Here is a 5804-nt window from a genome sequence, read left to right on the forward strand (position 1 = left end):
TGCTGTTCTTGAAGTTGAGAAGAACTTAGACAGAAATGGCTGCTTGCATTGCTCCCAGGTCTGAATAGAGCCTCTTGGGAGATTCTTCTCTCATTGGTGTGTTTTGTCACCAAGACTGAAGGGGAATAATCTGAGCTTGAAACTGTCCTCAGATACTCCATTTATCTTTGTTAAGTCACAAACTTTATCAAATTGATCCAAGTGTTCCAGGGGATCTTCCATTGCCAATCCATGGAACTTGGAGTTTTGGACCATATTTAGCAAAGATGACTTGACTTAAAAATTGTTGTTTTGCACAGGTGGTGCTTGATTTCCTGCTCCATACTGATGAGCGTTGGCCCTGTCTTTCTCTCCTACATAGACCTGTGGCTGCTCATATCTCCTTTGTTGGCTTTGGAAGGGCTGTTGCTGGTGCACCTGTTGTCTTTGCTGTACATTGGCCTGATGCCTTTGCTGATGAGCTGGAGCTTGTCCCAGGTGGACATAAGCTTTCTGTTGATGCACCTGTTCCTGCTGAACATTACCCTGATGGAACCCTTGACCAGCTCCATTTCTAGCTGCATTACCAGCTCCATTACCAGCGGCATTACCAACTCCATTACCCTGCTGCACCAGAGCCTGTTGCCCCTCTTGAGCCTGCGGCTCAATGTCAACCACATGCTGTCTCTGATCTTCCATATCAGCCTGATCAGTCTGTCTTCCATGCCTATCCCTTCTCCTTCTTGAAACCAAAAGATTTACGTTGTCGTTTAAAGGGAAAGGTGGACCACAGCTTCTTGATCTGGACCTGGTGTTCATACACCTGAAATCAAAAACAGAACTTGAAAGTAATCAGTAAAAACGAAAAATAAGTACTTGATCAGAAGAACAGATCAGAGCCTAAGGCTAAACACTCCACAATTTGGCAACGACACTAATTGATAGACAAGACTTTTTGGGTCTTAGGGCTATCAATCCCCTTGTCACCCTAGCCTAGACTGGTCCTTGATGATGGACCAGTGTCTACATGCAGCGCTATCTTAACCCAACACTTTTTACCAAGTCTACTAGAAACAAGGCCTCACAAATTATGCACACAAGAAGGGTGTTTAGGCTTCAAAGAAAGGTTAGGCTAAAGGCATGGAACTGTCTCAAGATGAGAGATCAGCTATTTGAGCCAGCAAGAGTGATAAAAAGGGACAAGAAAGCTCAAATATGTATGTGGTAACCATGAATTCACGATGATTGATATATTCATAAATTGCATCATTTAATGTACATATTCTAGTCCAAATTATGTCTCATTTGCATACATTTTAGGTCTTTAGGCATTGTTTTAGGACTTAGGAGATTGCATTAGGTCCAAGAGAGTTTTGCATGGTTTAGAGTGTTAAACAGGTGCTTTTGGAGCTTATTTGGAGTGGAGGATGTGATTCAGATGAAGAAATGGAGTTGAAATGATCAAAAATGGTGAAAAGGAGCAATTTTGGGTTTCTAGGCAAAATGATGTACTGATGGCCGAAGATTCTCGGCCAAAATCCTTCCCGCGGGTAGCTTTCTCGGCCAAAAACACGTACCGCGGTCAAGTCTCTCGGCCAAAAATCCCGGGTGCAGATACATTTCCGAAATCGCGTCACCGGAAGCTCTTGCCGGCCGATTCAGCTTATAGGATCTTCAGCAAAGTTGGAGATAATTGACTCAAGAACCCATGACAGGTTGAATCAGGGCATTTGGAGCACTGAGCTGAACGATACGGTCACCGGAAGACAGACCTCTCTCGCATCCATTCCGGAGCAATCCGATACTCCTGAATGATCGCCTGTCCGGGGAACCTTCCGGTCCGATTCAGCTGTCGGAGGCTTCATCAAGGTTGGAGTAGATTAGATCACGGTTTCAGAACAAGTAGAATCATGGAATTCAGACGCGTGAGCAGAAAGTTAAGCTCGTCGGAAGAAACTCCTGTCTCGCTGCCGTTTTGGACCAAGTCGATGAGCTCCGAAGAACGCGAAGGACGGTGCACTTCCAGACCGATTCGGTTTCCGGGGCCTTGATGAGAACCAGAGATATTTGAGTCCTCTTTCCAGAACGTCCAAGATCATTCAATTCGGATCTATGATGAGGAAGATACGGTCTCCGGAAAGGACACATGTCTAGACGCCTGTCTCTGATCGTGTAAATGCACTGCGAGGATGAGCCCTCCAGGAAGCCTTCCACTTCCCAAGCACCGAAGCTTCCTTCACTAAAGTTGTAGATATATGAGTGCTCTCGCCTCTGCAACATGAATCACTCAATTCGGACAAGTATCTTATGAGTTACACTCTCCGGAATGCGAAGTGGTCTAGACAGCCCTGAATGATGCGAGCTAAGTGAAACATGACACGGTTTGAATGCCACGGTCTGGGACTTGACCGTGGCAACTTTTACACACCTTCGAAGATTGACACGATCTTCATGCCATGGTATACACTTGACCGTGGCAAACAAACACTTGGCTGGGAGGAACTTTACAAGCATTCGGGTTTTGACACGGTTTGAATGCCACGGTCTAGGACTTGACCATGGCAACTTTTACACACCTTCGGCTTTTGACACGACCACTTGCCACGGGGCTTGACCAAGAGCTACTAGACCGTGGCAATCCAAGAAGTTCATCACCCAAACCCAGAAAAGAAGAGACACGGCCACTAGACATGGTGTAAATCAAGCCATGGCAACCTTGATCATGAAGAATCTGTCCAAGAACTTTGACACTATCAGTTTGCCACGGTCAGTTTGCCACGGTCTTTCCAAGCATCATCTGACCGTGGCAAACCACACCACTATCCATCAAAGCCGGGTCAGGACTCAGTTTGTCCTGGGCTGACCCGGTCCGCAAGAGACACTATATATGCTTTTTAGGGTTTTTTCCAAGACTTAAGCTTTGTTTTCTCTTGTTTCTCTTTCCCCTTTTGTTAAAAAAACGAGTTTGTTAAGAGATATCTCAAGGATTTAATCAATCTAAGTCTGTTTCTTATCATCTCATCTTCTTATCTTTGCTTCTAATCATGATTAACATCACCCCTTGCAAAAGAAATGGTGTGTTCATCATGATTAGTGAGTAGTCTTCTTTTAAGCTTCTAGGTGTGTAGATTAGGGTGCTTAGATGTTTGATTTGTGATGTTTAGGGTCTAGATTCTCATTTCATTTCCTTAGTTAGCTGCTCTTAATGCTAGATCTCTCATTATAAGCTTGATCTAGAACTTAGGCATTTCTCCACCCACAAGGTGTTTGATGAAATGTCTGAAAAAGCTAACTTAAGGGTTTATGCCTTTTTCATCATGGGAATGATTTGTTAAATGCATGAATGACATATTAGAACTGTTTCTTAATGCTCATTGATTCATATTTCACAAATGATGATTTGGTTTGAAAGTGGATTAGTGTAGAGATTAATGCCTTCATGAGAGGATTAGTCTAGATTAGAGTTCTAAGTTGAAATGTTTGAGATCATGTGATTGCTTGCTATGTCTTTCTGTATAAGATTCAGTCTTTCTTAGCTCTTATTTTGATGCACAAAGAGGCTGTCTGGTCATTTTAGACTTGGAACCTTATGCTTGTTGATTGTTTATTCATCTAATGGGAATTAGTCTTGAATTGGTAATTAACAAAGGGATTTTTGTCATGAGAATGAATTAATCTGATTTGGAAGTCTAGACTAAAGAATTGCAAGTGTTGCATTGTTTGCTTAGCATCATGAATTCACATTTAAAGCACCCTGATCAATGATCACATCTAGAGGTTTAGCTTTCTCTTTATTTGAATTTGAGTGTTTGTTTAGTTTATCTTGCTTTTTTAATTCTTAATTACTGTTTGTTCTTGTTTGCTTTATCTTTTTAGATCACCTTGTTACCAACTCATCTGCTTATTAGACTTGAATTAAGATAGATCCTCATAGTCTTAGTGTCTAGAATCTCTCCATTTGGATTGATACCTCAAGTGCTACAATGACATGAGTAGTTGAGGAATTGATCAAGGATTGAAAAATTCCTACTATCAATTTGGCGCCGTTGCCAATTGGAGATTCATTCTAGCATTAGGACTTTGGATCTTCTTGAGATCAAGTCATTTTCTTTTGTTTTACTGATTACCTTTCAAGTGTTGTCTTTGTTTTCAGGTGTATGAACACCAGAAGTGAAGAAAGAAGACAACGAGAAAGAGCTGAGCACATTGAGAGGTTGGGTATGGATCAAGGGCAACAGGCTCATGGTGGTAATGGAAACCACCAGAATCAGCAAGACCCACCACCTCCACGTCCAAGACAAGTTGTGGGAGCTAGTGATGAGGCCAATGCTCAAGGTCAAAGACATGGGATTCAAGCTCCAACACCTGAAAACGATTTTGAGATCAAGTCTGGCTTGATCAACATGGTGCAATCAAACAGGTTCCATGGCTTGGCAGTAGAAGACCCACTAGATCACATTGACAACTTTGATAGAGTTTGTGATCTAACTAAGATGAATGGAGTGAGTGAGGACAGTTTCAAGTTGAGGCTGTTCCCTTTTTCTCTAGGAGACAAAGCTCATCAGTGGGAAAAGTCTCTACCTCAAGGATCAGTCACAACATGGGAGCAATGCAAAAGAGCATTTCTAACCAAGTTCTTCTCTTCATCAAGAACAGCAAGGTTAAGAAATGAAATCTCAAGTTTCATTCAGAAGAACCATGAATCATTTTGTGAGGCTTGGGAAAGATTTAGAGGGTATACCATGCAATGCCCTCACCATGGATTCTCAGATTGTCAGCTGCTAAGTACCTTCTACAGAGGTGCTTTACCAAAGGTCAGAATCCTCTTGGACACAGCTTCAAATGGTAATTTTATGACCAAGGAAGTCAATGACGCCATGACCCTAGTGGAGAATGTAGCTCAAAGTGATGAACTTTATGGATCAGACTTTGAAAGGAATTCAAGAGGAGCTGTGAGTGCTGAAGAGGAAAGGACAAGGAAAGACATCAAGTCTCTCAATGAGAAGCTAGACACACTTGTCTTAGCTTCTCATCAGTCAGCCAACTTTGTTAGAGATGTGAATCATGTGTTTCAAGACACATTTCAAAGGGAAGACATCACAGCTGAGGTGAACTTTGTAGGTGGCCAACAAGGTTACCAAAAGGGCTTTACCTACTACAAGAATCCCCCAAACCAGAACTTCTATCCTCAAAACACTCAACAACAAGGTTTTTTATCTCCCCAACAACAAAGTCTCCAACAGAACTCAGAGAATAAGGATCAAGAAGTGCAGAACATGCTCCAGCAAATCCTCTAAGGTCAAGCAAATGGTGCCATGGACTTCAACAAGAAAATGGCAGAGATTAACAACAAGGTGGATTGCACTTATTCTGATCTTCTAACTCAACTTTCCACCTTGGCTTCCAAAGTCAAGACTCTAGAGAACAACAAGGGCCACTGCAGTTCTCAAGCTCAAAGATCTTTACCAGGGACATCAGTTGCACATCAAACAGAATACTGCAATGTCATCCTCTCAAATGCTGAGAATCATGCTGCTGTCCAAGAAATTGAGGATCTTCTCCATGGCAATGTCTCAAGTGAAAAATTCATGACAAAAGATGATGAGGACGCCATCATAGATGAGTTTGACTTCCTGTTCTGTGATCTCAATGAGGACATTGAGAAAGATGGTGGGGAGGCAGCTTCTTTTTATATGAGAAAGAATGATTCTGAGATTACTGAAAGAAAGGATCAGAGAATGGTTCAAGGAAGGATATCTGATGGAGTCTCTAGCACTGGTTCAACAAGGGCGAAACCCAAATCAATTACCAAGCTAGGTAATCCA

At 42.3% G+C, this 5804-nt stretch overlaps 1 non-coding gene across 1 annotated transcript; it reads right to left on the reverse strand.

Annotated features, from left to right (window-relative positions):
- Positions 1–4637: 4637 nt before the first annotated feature.
- Positions 4638–4744, reverse strand: LOC112089423. Its single transcript, XR_002901061.1, has one exon. It is a non-coding gene; the product is annotated as a small nucleolar RNA R71 (small nucleolar RNA).
- Positions 4745–5804: the final 1060 nt, after the last annotated feature.

The sequence above is a fragment of the Eutrema salsugineum genome, unplaced genomic scaffold (genome assembly GCF_000478725.1).
Source record: "Eutrema salsugineum unplaced genomic scaffold, Eutsalg1_0 scaffold_12, whole genome shotgun sequence".
Classification (NCBI taxonomy): domain Eukaryota; kingdom Viridiplantae; phylum Streptophyta; class Magnoliopsida; order Brassicales; family Brassicaceae; genus Eutrema; species Eutrema salsugineum.